Genomic DNA, 8,136 nt, shown 5'->3' on the forward strand with positions numbered 1-8,136 from the left:
TTTCTTTTCAAACTAATCTCTCGAAATGAAATACAGAATTCGTTGAAAGTTTCTTTGAATTTAATTACTGAGAGCAAACTTCGCACAAATTTCAGCCATCATATATTCTTTGCAACAGACAGGCTGCCTTTATTTGTACACTTTTCTATTAGTTACGGAGTTTTCCACGGTTTTAGTGCTATTAATTCGTTTCCTAGACTGTCAATTTAGGCTTATTCTCTTTGAATAGTCTAGTCTCGTCAAGAACATGACCTATTTTTGATGGAAGCATTTTTATGTTTCGGTTTTTTCCATCAGACAAGTCCAAAACAACAACTATTTTCTTGAAATTCCGCTCATGCTTCAACAATCTATTAAAACTCAAATACGAGTATTTCTGTTTATTTAGAAAACGTTCGAATTGAAAGGATGCATCATGCATCTGTAATCACCATAAAACAAGAGTATTGTGGATTGACACATAAAACAATTGCCTGTACTTCTGAGCAGAAAAGGTATAATGCCATCTGGCGGATGGAAATTTAACTATGACCTTGGCTAAGCACTACACTAAACTTGATTCACGTCAGGTTTAAACCCTCCAAACATGACTACTGACTGTCACCGATCGGTGGATATCTTCAGCGAACTTTAGTTTCGAGCTGTCATGAAATCTCTGCTGAAGCCCTTCGTACATTCCAGAGATGTGAGTGGCTCTGTTGACAGCTTCATCAGCGTGGAGGAACTCATCAGCAGCAGCAGCTGTCTGCGTGTGGCGTGCTTCTGGCACGCACACATACACACAACGGCGTCGCTCATTAGTAATCTGCAGCCAACTAACGGCTGTCTGTTAATTGTTTTTCCTCCCTCTCAGTTGTATGTCGCGAGAAAAGCACCTCCAGGGTAAATGCGAAATCACGTACACGGTCAGAACCGAAAGGTAACGATAACTGGAACGCACAACTAAAAGCGTACGACAGAGGCCAGTACTAAACTAACAAATTAAAAAGGAGACTCTTAGCAGATTTCTATTGTCAAATTTGAGATTTTCCGTTGTTTCTTAGAAAAATCAGTTAATTTCGGTTCTCCATGAGACGAAAATATAGTGGTTGTCAGAGTGTATTTTCGCTCCGCAAAAGAAGCCGAGAAGCTAGGAATTTGCTAGATATAAATGATTCCTTGTTATCTCAGGTTAAGCTAAAGCCTGTCCTCCTTCATTTGTCGTCGTCATATCACTTTCTACATCTACATCTACATTTACATCTGCATGGATACTCTGCAAATCACATTTAAGTGCCTGGCAGAGGGTTCTTGGAACCACTTTCACAATTCTCTATTATTCCAATCTCGTATAGCGCGCGGAAAGAACGAACATCTATATCTCTCGTACGAGCTCTGATTTCCCTTATTTTATCGTGGTGATCGTTTCTCCCATGTAGGTCGGTGTCAACAAAATGTTTTCGCATTCGGAGGAGTAAGTTTGTGATTGGACACTCGTGAGAAGATTCCGTCGCAACGAAAAACGCCTTGCTTTTAATAATGTCCAGGCCAAATCCTGTATCATTTCAGTGACACTCTCTGACGTATCTCGCAATAATAAAAACGTGCTGCCCTTCTTTGAAGCTTTTCGATGTACTCCGTGGGTCCTATCTGATAAGGATCCTACACCGTACAGCAGTATCTTAAAAGAGGACTGACAGGCGTAGTGTAGGCAGTCTCCTTAGTAGGTCTGTTACATTTTCGAAGTGTCCTGCCAATAAAACGCAGTCTTTGGTTAGCCTTCCCCACAATATTTTCTCTGTCTTCCTTCCAATTTAATTTGTTCGTAATTGTAATTCCTAGGTATTTAGTTGAATTTACGGTCACTGCATTTGACTGATTTATCGTGTAACCGAAGTTCAACGGATTCCTTTTAGCACTCATGCGGATGACCTCATACATTTCGTTATTTAGGGTCAACTGCCAATTTTCGCACCATTCAGATATCTTTTCTAAATCACTTTGCAATTTGTTTTGATCTTCTGATGACTTTATTAGTCGATAAACGATAGGGGTATCTGGAAACAACCTAAGACGGCTGCTCAGATTGTCTCCCAAATCGCTTATATAGATGTGGAACAGCAAGGGGCCTATAACACTACCTTGGGGAACGTCAGAAATCACTTCTGTTTCGCCGGCCGGTGTGGCTGAGTGGTTCTAGGCGCTTCAGTCTGGAATAGCGCGACTGCTACGGTCGCAGGTTCGAATCCTGACTCGGGCATGGATGTGTGTGATGTCCTTAGGTTAGTTATGTTTAAGTAGTTCTAAGTTTTAGGGGACTGATGACCTCAGATGTTAAGTCCCATAGAGCTCAGAGCCATTTGAGCCATCACTTCTGTTTTACTCGATGACTTTCCGTCAGTTACTACGAACTCTGACCTCTCTGACAGGAAGTCACAAATCCAGTCACATAACTGAGACGATATTCCATAAGCACGAAATTTCACTAGAAACCGCTTATGTGGTACAGTGTCAAAACCCTTTTGGAAATCTAGAAATACGGAATACAATACTGCCCGATAAAAACTCCCTCTAGATCTTTACACGGATAACAGTCTTCATTGATATGATTTCACATTACTTTGGCGTCTACTCTAATGTAGTCGTGTTCTAGTCACCTACATTGAGATCGCCAGCTCGTTCTTTTCTTACGTCTTTTTATCTCCCTTCGTTCTTCGTCCGCCTACCATCCACTATGCCGACTTCACATCCATTTTCGTTGCAGTCATAACTTTGTCTTCCACACAAGCCTGGTCTCTGAGGCTTTTCTTTCCTGTCCCGCCATGGTAATTTGCAACATGAATCTCTCTGTTTTCCTTTGAGAGAACTTCAGCTTCCAAAACATTTTCGCCTTAGAAGTTCTTGTGTCAAGAACATATGCAGCGTGACAAAAAAGTTAAGACCCCGAAGATATAGTTGTACTAATCTTCGTAGGGTATGTAAATTATTAGAAAGGGAAATGTCTTTTACAGGTTGAGACTTCTGCAGAGTGTATAGGAGTTGTTCACGTCTAGTTTCGTTACCAGCCCTGGTTGTGTTGTATGAAGGGGCGCAGACAGTTCCAGGTGTTGACTGTTCGCTGTGATGGATATGCAAACGTTACATATCCATATGGGACAGCGTTATCAGCACTTGACTGAGTTTGGAAGGTGCTTTGAAAGATGCCTCATTACAGCTCTCCATTTCAACATCTTTTAGAATCGTGCAATTTCCAGAGCTGTCGGTTATTCGGATGTGACTTGGTCCTATGTTGGACCGCATGGGAGCGTAACGGCTGGCATCCTCATCAAGGTTTTGGACGACCATGTCTGATCACTACAAGAGAGTGCCGCCGTACTGTACACCTAGCGTACTTAGCCTCCTCACTTATGCGCCCGCCATCCGACAACAAATAATTGACTCTCTGAAATATTCTCTGTGATCCCGTACTATTGATCGGAGACTAGCAAACAGCCGGGTTAGAGAAATACCGTACAACGCATATACACCATGATGCAACTCCTGGCGTCATGGTGTGTGGAGCCATCGGGTACGAAATCGGGTCACGGCTGGTGATTCAGGGAACGCTAATGGCACCACAGTAAGTCACGATAATGCTTCGACTTCATATTTTATCTCTCATGCGATAGTATCGTGGCGCCATTTTTCAACAGGACCATGCTCGTCGACTTGTCACGTGTTTCTATGAACGTTTGCGCGATGCTGAAGTACTCCCGTGGCCTACGAGATCCCCAGATCCATCCCTTGTACAATGTGTGCAAGACGAGCCCCAGAAGTAAACTGCATCCCAGTGTCAGTAATTAGTATATCAAGAACCAACTACAACAGGTGTGGCCCAGCTTGCCAGGGGAGAGGATATAACGGCTTTATAGCACCCTTACAAATCGAATCGCATGTATCCTGCCCAGGACGTCACACTGATAAGTGGGCCCTCACTCCCTACTTGTTTGGATATCTGATTAGATTTCGTAATCACTGCAGAAACATGAAATACCCCGTGTAATCGCGAGGTACCATTTCGTTTCTCTCTCCTCCTGGAAGCTTCAGTCCTTTTGTCAGACAGTATATGTCAAAACTGGAAGTACACATTGACTATGCAGCTCACAGGCACATCAAAAGCTTAGTTTGCCAAAACGCACTCCAGGTCTACTTAATTTGCTGTGCTGTCTATCCAGTCACCTTCTTCTAAAGCTTCATGCTAACCTGTGAGAAAACTTAATGGACCTGTTTGCGCTATGATTTGTCAACAGCGAAACCTAGCGCAGAAGGCCACGGCAATGGTGTTAGCATGGTTCTACGTCCCCGTCCACAACCTCACTGACTGTCTCCCTGCTCGTCTTGGAGCGGTCTGCACTGCTAAAGGAAGATAGTCGCATTATTGTGATTGGACAATGTATGCAGGGTGGTCCATTGATCGTGACCGGGACAAATATCTCACGAAACAAGCGTCAAACGAATAAACTACATAGAAGGAAATTTGTCTAGCTTGAAGGGGGAAACCAGATGGCGCTATGGTTGGCCCGCTAGATGGCACTGCCATAGGTCAAACGGATATCAACGGCGTTTTTTTTTTATATAGGAACCCCCATTTCTTGCTACGTATTCGTGTAGTACCAAAGTAATATGAATGTTTTAGTTGGACCACTTTTTTCGCTTTGTGATAGATGGCGCTGTAATAGTCACAAACATATGACTTACAATTTTAGACGAACAGTTGGTAACTGAGAACGCATGCTGTTACAGCGTGATTACCTGTAAATACCACATTAATGCAACAAATGCTCAAAATGACGTCCGTCATCCTCAATGCATTTGGCAATATGTGTAACGACATTCCTCTCAACAGCGAGTAGTTCGCCTTCCGTAATGTTCGCACATGCACTGACAATGCGCCGGCGCATGTTGTCAGGCATTGTCGGTTGATCACAATAGCAAATATCCTTCAACTTTCCCCACAGAAAGAAATCCGAGGACGTCAGATCCGGTGAACGTGCGGGCCATGGTATGGCGCTTCGACGACCAATCCACATGTCATGAAATATGCTATTCAATATCGCCTCAACGGACATCAACCATGTTGGAAGTACATCGCCATTCTGTCATGCAGTGAAACATCTTGTAGTAACGTCGGTAGAACATTTTGTAGGAAATCAGCATACATTGCACCATTTAGATTGCCACCGATAAAATGGGGGCCAATTATCCTTCCTCCCATAATGCCGCACCATACGTTAACCCGCTAAGGTCGCTGATGTTTCCACTTGTCGCAGTCATCGTGGATTTTCCGTTGCCCAATAGTGCATATCATGCCGGTTTACGTTACCGCTGTTGGTGAATGCCGCTTCGTCGCTAAATGGAACGCGTGCAGAAAATCTGTCATCGTCCCGTAATTTCTCTTGTGCCCAGTGCCAGAACTGTACACGACGTTCAAAGTCGTCGCCGTGCAATTCCTGGTGCACAGAAATATGGTACGGGTGCAATCACTGTTGATATATCATTCTCAACACCGACGTTTTTGAGATTCCCGATTCTCGCGCAATTTGTCTGCTACTGATGTGCCGATTAGCCACGACAGCAGCTAAAACACCTACCTGGGCATCATCATTTGTTGCAGGTCGTGGTTGACGCTGCACATGTGGCTGAACACTTCCTGTTTCCTTAAAGAACGTAACTATCCGGCGAGCGGTCCGGACACTTGGATGATGTCGTCCAGGATACGAGCAGCATACATAGCACACGCAAGTTGGGCATTTCGATCACAATAGCCATACATCAACACGATATCGACCTTTTCCGCAATTGGTAAACGGTCCATTTTAACACGGGTAATGTATCACGAAGCAAATGCCGTCCGCATTGGCCGAATGTTACGTGATACCACGTACTTATACGTTTGTGACTATTACAGCGCCATCTACCACAAAGCGAAAATAGTGGCCCAACTAAAACATTCATATTTCCTTACGTACTACACGAATATGTAATAAAAAATGGGGGTTCCTATTTTAAAAAACGCAGTTGATATCCGTTTGACCTATGGCAGCGCCATCTAGCGGGCCAACTATAGCGCCATCTGGTTTCCCCCTTCAAGCTAGACGAGTTTCGCTCTTTGTAGTTTTTTCGTTTGATGCTTATTTCGTGAGATAATTGGCCCGGTCTCGATCACCCTGTATAAAATGAATTTCTAACTATATTCGAGATCAGCCAGAATATCAAGCTTAGCATCATTAAGCAGTTAAGCGTTTAACAGCCTGTTAGAAAATCTCCGTAAAATCCGTTAGCAAGGCATATTGATCATACAAATACGCACAAATTGTAATATATTGATCAGTTCCAGGGGACGTCACGCTAATACTGTGTAATGCAATTTACAAACTTGATAGTGGCCTTAGTTTGGGAAGGAAGAGTATCCACAAGTTTTTTCATGTACAACATACCCAGCTGGAGCCGTCCGTCAATAATTAGATCCCGCAGAGTTACCGAATTGGGCTCACGTTCCTTGATATGTCTCACACTATTGTCCAAACAGGTTGACGCATTAGCCAAGAAGATCGGGTGATACAGCGGGCCAGTCTAAGGGCGATAAGGGGCCTGAGTCCCTGTCAAACCGTGAAGATGAGCGTGTTTAGCGTAGCCGTGTGAACACTGTTGTTGTCATACTGGGAGACAGGAGTGTCCATATCATACGCGCTACGAAGATGTAGAAGAAAAGGCAACATTTTACTACCAAGAATCTCGAAAAAACAACATAATGATTCTTTTCCATGGTAACCAGAATGGCCCTAAGTTGTGGTATAAAAACGCGCGAAAAACATCACAGAACTGTCCCAGTTTGGTCGGAAAGTGGTTGTGATGGACTTGTATGTAGTGGCTTTGAAACCTGTTGGTATAAACATGGTGAGCTACTCGTCTTTGATTTCTGCTGGTGGAATGAAAATCATCGTTGATAAAGATAACTAGACAGCTTTTCCTTTCTTGTTTTCATAATTACTATTAAACAAAAATCCAGTTAGGTACATAAGAGTGAAAGTTTATTACATTGTTTTAGTTTTTTCAGATATCTGTTTATAAACAAGTGAATTTCCTTCACATTATTGATAAGTTTACACTGAATTGTTACTTTAACAAATATTTGTCATAAAAGTTATCAGTACGTCGGTCTTGCAGTTCTGAATTAGTGAAGACAAGACGTTTTATCAACAAAGCTGCAGTTTATTTAATGGATGACTGGTTTCGGGATTCTCCCCTTTTCACAAGCCATCTACTACAGATAGCAAAATTTGGTATCAGTGGATGTGTAGAACGTGGATAATAAAGGTGTCAGCGATAAAATGGTGCATATTTCTGTTTAGGAAATTGTTGGTGTGGGCGGTTCTGTTTATTCGTCAACCTTAAACGTATTTCATATCTGCGTTAAAAGGTGTCGGAGATGAAGTTAGGCCTTATTGTATCATGATAATTTGCGTGCATTACATATATTTTTCTTGATTGTGGCACATTCATTATCCAGCATGATGTGATAGCGTTATAAAGGCACATTTGCATGCCGAGCGTGAGTTTCCGCGGAAACGCGAAATATTAATTAAATAAATAAACAGTGACAAATAAATAAAGCCTATGGCACACAACTGCAGTGCTGTGTCGCTGATAAAACAAAAGCACAATTACGTTACTCTTATGTTTGATTAAGAAAGGGAGAGCTCAGGTTGAAGTGGTGCGAGAAGCACGTATTTTTTTTTTTTTATTGTCTGGCACACCGCCATATTTCATGTTATAGAAGAATACTGTGAGTTGCAACCACACTAGGCACTCGATTCTGTAAAGAATTATATTTATAAAAGTAAGTAGGATTATGAACTGTAGGCTTATTCATTGAATATATCTGATTTAACTAACTGTGTAACTTTTTTATGTTTAGTAGACAATCACCTCTGTACGACGTATTGGCATGGCTGGCAAATTATTGTAATATTGAGATTTAGATTATGAGTCCGCACCTACCGCAGCAGTCTTTGGAAACGATTTAATTACGAAGTCCGATTATTCAGTTTTATTTCACGGTCAACTACGAGTAACATTGCCTTTACGAAAAAGCCATTGTAAAGCGTCTGATACCGA

The sequence above is a fragment of the Schistocerca americana genome, chromosome 1 (assembly GCF_021461395.2).
Source record: "Schistocerca americana isolate TAMUIC-IGC-003095 chromosome 1, iqSchAmer2.1, whole genome shotgun sequence".
In the NCBI taxonomy this organism is placed as follows: domain Eukaryota; kingdom Metazoa; phylum Arthropoda; class Insecta; order Orthoptera; family Acrididae; genus Schistocerca; species Schistocerca americana.